General features: G+C 37.8%; 1 protein-coding gene across 1 annotated transcript in view; it reads right to left on the reverse strand.

Annotated features, from left to right (window-relative positions):
• The window catches only part of adgrv1 (adhesion G protein-coupled receptor V1), a 175,885-nt gene extending 167,240 nt beyond the window's left edge, over positions 1-8,645 (reverse strand). The window contains exon 1 of the mRNA XM_066711856.1: positions 8,282-8,645. The gene's annotated coding sequence lies outside the window, so the exon portion shown is untranslated. The remainder of the gene's footprint in view (positions 1-8,281) is intronic.
• Between the last annotated feature and the right edge of the window lie 1,651 nt (positions 8,646-10,296).

The following is a 10,296-nucleotide window of genomic DNA, read 5'->3' on the forward strand; positions in this document are numbered from 1 at the left end:
CAAGATCTACATTAATTGCCAATAACAGAGCTACATAGTCACCTGCCACAGGCAAAAAAGACAGTCAATGGCCAGACTGACACCCAAAAGACTGGCCATGACTTTGTATTCAAGCATAGGGGTAAGACCCAATCAAAAACTGCATGCAGTCATAAACAGACACAAGCACACATGGTACTTCGGCTACAGTTTCCAGCAGATTTTCGAGAATTCTGTACAAGATTCTTACATTTCCTTACATAACAATTATTGTAGTCGACTGTGCTAAACTAAGATCTACATATCAACCTGGATAATCATCTGTTCTGAGAAAACTGACCCCGTTTTCTAACATGTAAATGGAGACCTTTCAAGCTCTACAGCATTGAAGACGCCTGGTGATTATATGTGTAATTCTCTTAAGATCAAGTACTTATTGAAAAATATTTAATAAGGGAGTCTGGATATACCATAGAAAAACACAATAAACCATAAAATAACCCAGGCCCATATTAAATCAAAATTTGGACCCACCCACCTATCACAAATTACAAACCGAGTCCATGATGGAATGTTTCCACAGGGTAAAAGCAAGACGGCTCTGGCGAACATGAACTATTTGGTATGTAATTTGCGATTGACTGGTGGATAGGAGTTTAATTGAATCTGGGTCCTAGCCTAGCATATTGATTAAATGTTTCTTTGAATGGGAAAAAAAAAATCAATAGCTCACCAGACATCTTTTTTTCTTGGACACAGCTATACAACAAAACCTTTTGGCAAAATCTGTATTATTATTATTATTATTATTAGTAGTAGTAGTAGTATTATTATTATAGTTAGGAACTAATCAGAAACTTAGCTTGAAGAAATACAGCACTGCATCAAAATATATATCCTAGACTTTCATGACAGGAAACAAACCTCCAGAATGCATGAAGTATAAAATAATATAATATCAGATTCGACTTTCATTCAAATGGTTAAGCTCCCAGGGGGTGAACGCCAATCAAGTGTGGATTTGCCACTGAATTCATCTTGAAAAGACCTTTCAGAGACATTGTCTGAGGATTCCTATCTGTTACTCTTAACTTGTGCCAACTGCATCTTGCGTCCTTGTACCAAAAAATACAATGATTTTTTTTTTCCTTCCAAAAAAAGGGAAAAATGGCCCATTGAATTTCAGATACGGTAAGTACTCAACGACTGGCCGGTCTCCTTGCTGATTAGCCAGGCTTGTGACAATGGCTGCACTGCAAAGAAAGGTACTTTCAAGGGATTATACAAGAGCTAGTTCTCAACAGCACCAAGCCGAGAGAAGCAAATTTTAAACCTTATTACTTCATTGCATGTAACCAATTGGGGGGTAGTTGAAATGCTAATTGCCTTTCAAAAGAACTGAGGGGGACAAGAGAGATCTTGTGATTCACAGACTAACATGCATTTTTTTCTTCTATTCTTTTTCTTTTGACATTGTTTTTTTTTTATCTACAAAACTCTCCCCCCCCCACCCCCATCCATCCTGTCCCACCCACCATACTCAAAAACCCATTCAGACAGATAGTTCTGTACCCCCTTTTTAAAAAAGAAATGTGGGAAATTCCTTCTGCCCTACCCGCACCACTCCAGACGCCTGGTTTTGGCCAGCTGATGACAGATGGCTGGATTGAGGACATGGCAAATCCCTAATAAAGTTCAGCCTCCTCCGCAGTTCAAAGACTCGAGGATGACAAGGAGTTTCCAGTAACTACCAGGTAATTGAGTGCAGTACACATCTTAACTGAATGACTGCAGGATCATAAATGTATTTCTTTTCCAGCGTGGCTTCAGGACTATAAACCAGTTGAAGCAACAATTAATACACTGAAGTGCAGCCTCCATTTCAGATTTACAGATTTACATATAGAAGATCCGCCACTTTTCTGTTCATTTACTGAAAAGTTTTACTGGGGAGATCTGCAATGACTCACAGTATAGCACTCCGTGTGGTGTAAAGTTTCTATTTCAAAGAGCAATTACTAACATAAAATATTTGTGTCATAAAGTAAATAACTATGATTATAAAATTGTGTTTTACTTAATACAGGATATTGCTGTATTTTTTTATTTTGGCAAAGCTCAGGAAGCCTTAAAGTCACTAAATTTTAGTTTCCATACAGAAGTGGCACTAGAATGAAAACAAAGAGCTACCAATACACTCTGGTCCTTAGGATCTTCTAAATGTGAACTCTGACAAAGATGTATTAAAAGCTGATTGATTCATATCAAAATGGAATTAAGGTTTCTGTCCACCTTCATTCACCTTCACAAAGGAAAAAAGGCCTTACAAATACAGAAAGTCATGTATTTTTATATATTTTAATAAATAAAATAGAATAGAAGCTGACCAAGGACATTTCTGATTAGCCTACGTCAACAAAATACACTGAATTTTTGAGGTGGGTGGGTGAAGAAAGCAAAAAAGAACAAGATGCAGTTAAAGGTTTAAAAAAAAAAAGTAAGAAAGTAAGAAGACAAGAGACCGGTTAAGAGGCTACCTTGAGACACTGAGAGAAGCCGAGAGCGCGGGTTGTGCATATGGCTGTGCTTACACATGGCCGTGCAGAAGCGCTTTCACGCAGTCTGTCTGCCACCAAAGCTGACAAAGACATTGATCAGGGGTGACTAATAGGGGGAGGGGATGAGGCGATCTGGGAAGCAGGCTGTCTTCCCCCTCCGTGACCCTGTGCTTGTAATTGTTGCGACTCTCACTCCCTGCACTACCACTGTGTTCCCGTTCCAACGGATGCAATAAAATGGAGAACGCCACAGAACTTAACAAGTCATAGCTAATGAGATTTATAATCTGCCTTAAGACAAGGATTGCAAGTGAATAAGGATACAGCTACAGTAAGGCCGGCCACTACAGCCTTCGGGTGGCACAGTATTTAGTACAGGCTGACATGTAAACACTATAAAACAGAGCATTGCTTGGAAATCAATTGACAGTATCTTGTTTAAAATTGAAAATGTTTATTTAAATTCTTTTATTTTTATATAATTTAATTTTACATAAAAAACAAAACAAACATTAAACTCTGAAATGATATTGACACATTTCTTTAACAGTATGTTCTCAGGGGAGGAAAAACAATAGGAGCCGTGCTCACTGACATGGTAGGAAGCTGTGCCAATGCTGATGCTATTGGGGGTCAAAGGTCAAGTTCACTGTTCTGGAAGTTGACAATGAGGACAGATGAGAGGAAGCCATTTAATACAAATTTTAAAGATCTGGGAAATAAAATAACCTGCTACATGCATATGGTAAATCTGACAAATACCTTAAGAAAAAAAAGGTTTTTCACCTGGCAGAAGCAAACGTGTTTCACTATCTTCTCCAGTAACTGGAAGAATTTGAACAGAAACAGAAAACCTTGTGTGAATCAAAGAATGGCTGTTCAACAGAAACATGTTGAATAATTCATGTCGAAACATTTTCCAAAAATAACTCAAAATTCTATATATTACTTCTCCTTTTATTACATATCATCCCTAACACATCCCCTAAAGAGCTCAATTGCTAAGTTTCCATACCCATCCTCTAGTCTTATGTAGCCAAATGTCCTGCTTAGTGAAACAAGGTGATTAATTAATTGTTAACTGTCTTACAAAACAGGCAAACAGAAGATAACTTCCCAAGACAGAGATGTGTTCGGTTCTAGCAACTTAAAATGGCAACTTAAACTTGATTTATCAATTTGTGGCACGTGGTCAGTTTTAGTTGTAGCCAAACAAATCTTTTTAAATCCATCTCTCTGTATCTCTGTACCTGAGTCATCAGTGGACTACCTCACAGTCCAGCACTGACGTTTTCAATAGGGACTTTAGCTCCTCTGACTGACCCTCACCTTAACGAGCATCTCAGGTTTGCTTACCAATGTGTCTGGACTGTAAGCAAAACCTATCTAGACACCACAATCTATTTTTGCTCAGTCATTGCATTAAAGGCAGCCCTGTAACAGAGATGACTTCCTTCATCGCATTGTATTCGTCTTCTCAAACATGAAGTCATAGAATTGGCTCTCAGTATATGCAAGACAACTAACTAATTTATTGGCTTTCAAAATCGAATAGCTGTTAAAGAACAATTTAAAACAGACTTTTTAACCAGTAGTGTTTGGTGTTGTTTATGAGAGGATATTTCTACTAGTGTTGAAATATTGAAGTACTTTCTCCAAATAACTCAGGTAGTGTGGGAATAACTGGGTTAAAGTCTCATGTCTAATTCTGATTCTGTTATTTACACTATATTATATATATTCAATGAAAATGGCTTGCACCTTGCTATGCTCTCTCCTCTGTGACTATCTTTAACATTTCATTTGGAGAACAGGAAAGGAGATACCAAGCAATTAATTAAACACAGTACAGTATGGTCACTGACTGAACCTCTGCCAATGCATTGAAAGCAACAGTGACAGTTTGCTTTTTTAATTTATTTCGGTAGATATCTGAAACATCAGGCTGCTGCTTTTTAAGAATTTCAGATTGCACTTCAACTAATGAACAACGAATTAACAAGACAATGCCACTGAAGTCATTCACTCCTGGAGGAAAAGGAAAAACATGCATGTTTCAATCTTTTAATCGGAACTACTATGGAACATAATCAGTGCATGTGTGGATGTTCATCGTAAGTGCCTCTATTTACGAAATAAAAAGCATCACTGGTTTAGAAAAGGAGCGAATTTACATTTCTCACTGAGCTGTGCAGCATATTGGGGTTTGTATTTCTGGAGAGACATGCACCTCTCTGTCAGTCATGCTTCGTCTGTGCAGGAACCATTAATAATTCTCCCCAACTATTCCCAGACTGTAACTGCTCCTATTCCATTACGCACTCCTCTCCTTTTCACTTTACTCTTATACCCACCCTTCACTTTTTCTTCAAATGTTGACTTTATTTTCCCCCAACCATTATAACATGTTTGCATGTTTAATTAAATGTGACAGAAACAAAATGTTGCTTATGCTGAACACCATACTTTTGGCAGTGCAACTAATTCACGGCTCAGCATTTATTTAATTAGCTAATTAGCTAGTTAGTTAGTTAGATTGTTATCCAAACATGGTAGCTCTGTAGCTTTTTATCTATTAGTTTCATCATATTATGGTGTTAATTGTTTATGGTCAAAACAAGCAGAAAAACAGACTTTCCCACTAAGGGTGTGTGTGTGGATAACTTTGTTATGTTGGGTCGATTCTGTGCCTCTGTCTCCGGAGCAGGGAATCTCTACACTAACCTTTAGAAATACCCCCACTGAGTCATAATTACCGTCCCCGGGCCTTCTCTTTATGTGCCATTCTGTGTGGATGAATTACGCACTCTTAATATTTATTGTTACGTACATGGATACTTTTGTGCAAAGCGCCTCGGCTTAGTGGGGAAACGAGCTGAAGTTTTGAGGACTAGAGCCCTGCTATCAGCCCTCTCCAGGAGCTGAAACATAACCCTGACCAGAACTAATCTAAATATGAGTTCTGCATTAACGGTCACTTTCCCACACTTCCACATTGGATTTAAAAAAAGAGAGAAAAAAAAGAAAAGAAACTACCACAACTTTTCAATGCAACAAGTGCACAATAATTCACATGCACTCTTGTGGAAAGAAATATCACAGTATTTAATTTCGAGTCAATTCATCCTCATGTACCTCAGAAGGCTTTGGTCATCCGATCAATTTACAAAAAGGAAAACGGTGTACAACTACAAATATTTCCGTTGCAAAAAGCTAAATCACAAAATTCCTCCCATAAGATGAATTAAAATATAGAAAATTACTTAATAAAGAGCAATTATAAATTTACACTTTTATTAAGTGTAAATTGTATTTGACAAAAAAATAGTGGAGTACCAAAAAAGATCATTAACTTTGAAACAAAACCCTTATAGACCTGAAAATGAACACACACTACAATAATCACAGCAGCTAACTTGTAGAGATTATAGCAAGATAAGCTTCTTGTCCCTGTACCGAAACGCAACATGCATTGCCAGTTATTATTACACAGTATTAACTGGTCATCTGGGCAACAAGTTACCCAGTAAAGTCTGTTTACACTGAGGAGGATTTCCATACATGTTTTCTACAGAAGCATGAGATTATATTTTGAAAGCAGACTCTATTTATTTGATGTGTTTGTTTCTTAGTCACAACCTCAGCAGCAGCATGCAGAAGCTAAACTGTGTGCCAGCAGCCCTGTGTAACACATCTGACATCTAAAGTAAAAGAACTGAAGATGAACAAAGCTCTAATTTTCACAATCCCTTTTAAATATAATTAAATCAATGCTCTGGACATATGGGCAAGGCAGCTGCTGCCTGGTTCTTGTGCATGCACTTTGCAGACACTGTTTAATAAAAGACAAAAGGATACATTCACTGCATCCAAAAGAAGTGGTCAAAAAAGCACAAACAAGGGATTTCCACTACAACGGCCATTGAGTTACTTAACACATCCTGAGCTTTTGCTTCAATCTCAAATTGCTAGGTTATTGTTTTGCAGGCTATCCTTTGCAGGCTATGTGTAACAAATGAATGGTGCTGACTCACAATCGAGTCTTTGTCTATTTTCACACCTGCCTCTGCTTTTTACTCTTCTTTCACAATGTGTATCCGCTTTATTACCCTGCAATCAATCCAGAAAATATAATGGGAGATTTCTGGACTGAGTACAGATTTGTATGTTGTAATTTTTGTGTCTCTAGTGATTCCAACAGCTATGACATACTCAAAAAGATTAATCACATATACGTGAAAAACAAACAAAAAAGTAAACCTAGCTTTTATGGTTTTATTAAATATTTTAAACCAACAACACATGTGAGAGATGTGTTTTTGCTGTTTTTGATTCAAAAACATATATTACTATGACTATAAAAAATTGGTATATAAGTTAATTGATTAATTTGATACACGCAAAAATATCTTTATGGTATTTGAAATGTGTACGAAAGTCAAACACAAAAATGCTGTTCCTTCTTTAGTCCTTCAACCATAATATAATCAAACAATTCCAAATATATGTAGTTATTGATGTATATGTTTATTTATTGAAGGAGTGTTTTGCTTATGTTAAAAAAAAAAACTTAAGTCTGATATGTAAAATCTGGTTTAGAAAAAAAAAGAAAAATATATTGCAGAGACGTTTCTATGTATCAAATATCTACACATATTTCTTAATATAAGCCTACAAAAAAAATCCTATTAACGATTCTCTGCTCTGCAGCTGTGTTAATAAAACACAGCTGTTTAGAATACCTAGATACTTCATTTTTTTGTATTAGTAGTAGTAGTAGTAGTAGTAGTAGTAGTAGTAGTAGTAGTAGTAGTAGAAGTAGTTGTTTTGTTGGTGTTGTTTGTGTTTGTTTTTCTTTTGAGTTGTTAAGAAATGCAAATGAATGTTTGGCAAACAAGGATTTCCTTTAAGAATAAATCTATCAAGAACCGTATGGCATTCCCATCCAGTCCCCAGGTCTGCACCAGCATTAGCTAAGGGGTGCGTAAATCAAGGGGAACTAAAATACCAATAACCCAAAGTGTAAAGACTAATCAACATGGCCTTTTAAAGTTGGTCCCAGTTTTGTGCGCACCATGTGTGGCAGTTCCCCACGGATTGTTATTTTACTTCAATGGCAGGGGGAGGAAACACACAAAGCACAGTGTCCACAGTGAATATCCAAAAAGTAACCATGGAAGCATTTGTCCACTTGTCAATGGGCACCCCAGCCATTCATTTAATCATTTCACAGAATCAATATTTGAGCTTTTCAGATTTATTACTCCTGGGGAAATTGGCTTATGGCAAAAAAAGGCTTTATTTTACCCCAATGCTTTTAATTTTAATGAACAATGAAAAAAAAAAAACTACTCTCTCTGGGAGCCGTCTAGCATCTTAAACAACACAACAACAAAAAAAGGCACTCGGACCTTGCTGGTGTAGGGATGCTTTGGTCGCGCATCTTAGCATATTGCTTTGAAAACATCATGAATGAGTGCACTGGGACCATCAGACAAGAATGTGTATTCACTACAGAGAAACTAGCTGGAGATCAAATTAAAGCAGCTGCTTCCAAGAAGAGCTTACATGCGCAAAAGTGGGCATTTGTGGGGAAATGTGGGCATGCATATAGTATGAACAAAAACAAACAAAAAACAGCTCCCCGTTGACATTCAAGCAGCTTAAAAATATCATTATATAGTCACAACATATATGTGCCAGCTGAGGCACCTGCTTACAGTGTTGTGGAGAGAATTACTCACCTGACGCCCAACTGTGCTTACCAACGCAGGACAAATTAGGGGTCCACTGCCGCCGACGGGATCATCTAGGATCAGTTCCCAAAAATACCTCCACCAAGTTTTGTCAGCAGACTGTGTCGGTGGGCACACGCATCGCTGTGCAGCCCGGTGTTGCGCTCATTGCCTCCGCACTGCGCCGAGTGTGTGCTGCGCTCTCAGCTTATCTGCATGTCTGCGCAAAACCCAGCAGCCAGGACGCGCTTGGAGTAACACAACGGCAGATGTGTTTCTTCTGTCTGGGTGAGCACTTTCTGGCCTCGGTGACCTGGTGCGTTTGGCTGAATGATGAAGCGCTTTGGGGATGAGAGAGGCTCGTCCCGCACAGGCTCGCTGCTCTCCAAGCGCAACTCTCTCAAGATGTGCTCAGCTCGTCTGCCTGGAGCCGCTTGACAGTCCAACCCCGTTTGGGGCCGAGTGAACAGCTCCACCCAGCGAGCCGTTTTCTTTACCCATTTATTTGGGACAAGCAAATCGAAATTAGCTTTCTAAAAATGACCTGTGGTGCGCCACAATTAAAACACACACATGAGTTACCATCCATAACGTGCAAATAATTCCATCCTTACAGTACTTCAGGCTGGAGTAACATAATTAAACTGCCATAAAACCGTCAATAAATAGTCCAAGCACGTAAATCTCTAAGACAATGATTACTCTGCAGACACTATTCAATGTCAACCATATTACAAAGTCCAGTTCTTATTTTATATGATGGTGGTTTTGTTTTGTTTTGTTTTGTTTGTTTGTTTCTTGTTTGCTTTTAGCACTAGGGAAATATGTATGAACTGGACTGATCAAATAAATGCAGAAAGTCTTTATAAGTCTCACTTTTCAAAGGTTTTCAATCATAAATCATAAATGACACCCCAGGGAAAGCAGATTTAATCATTTATTATGCACAAAATATGTTTTGTTTTCAAGAAAAACTATTTATTTTAGCAAACAGTTTTATAGTCTAATAATATAGCAATAAATACCTACACAGTGGATCAATACAGGCTTGACCAGACTAGATCTTTCTTACTGAAAAAGTGTTATCCAAAGAAACCTAAAAATAGGGACTTTCGAAATCCTATACCTCATATTTCCGAACTTGGGTTTAGAGAATTAAATATATCGAAAGCAGAACTGTGGAACCACGGGTGTCCCTATTTAGAAACATGTGGTCTCACACTGAACCACTACATAGTAACCTTTGCTGTGCAGTGTATGAAGGAGCATTTATACACAACTCACAAGAAACCAGGATTCTGAAGAGCTTCGCAAGGAGCTGCTTCTGCACTTAACAGAATAACAGTATAACCAGTCATTTTCAGCTGATGTAAAGTATAGGTTTATAACAGCAAATGACTGCTCGAACAGTCCTCAGTCAGATGGACTGCTGGGAAAAAGAAAAAACATGAAATATCTGACTGAAACCATTATTCCTACAGATGCCATAATAAATAACAAAAAAAAAAAACAATACAAAATATACATATCTTTAATAATATGATTTAACATAATAAAAAACACCAAGATCTGGGGATTCAAGTGTAAATAGTAAATTAAGCACTGCAGGAATTATACTAGATAATGCAGGAGGCTGGCCAGCTAATCCAGAGGTTACAAAAATACAAACCCTGTTCAAACCGTGACTCTGCTACTGAAAAACTGTCAGTCACATGAATTACGCTACTATAAGAGACTCTCCAGCTCTAACTGTTATTGATGCCTTGTCTCTGAGTTCCTCTGGATAAAGGCACCTGCTGAAAGACTAGCTGTTAGTTTATGCACTATTATACGGCACAACATGCGTACTGGTGTGCTAGGATGCCAAGGACATGAAGTAAAGAGCTGAGGTACAAGAAAGAGAAATACCAAGGCGGCAAAGTGACCACCTATCATTTGTCACCCTTGTTGTTACAGTCACATATTATTAAGGGAAGCTTAAAGGGGGTTTTGGGAGGGGTGAGCAATTCTGTATTCATTGATCT

This window comes from Amia ocellicauda, chromosome 8, assembly GCF_036373705.1.
Source record: "Amia ocellicauda isolate fAmiCal2 chromosome 8, fAmiCal2.hap1, whole genome shotgun sequence".
Taxonomy (NCBI): domain Eukaryota; kingdom Metazoa; phylum Chordata; class Actinopteri; order Amiiformes; family Amiidae; genus Amia; species Amia ocellicauda.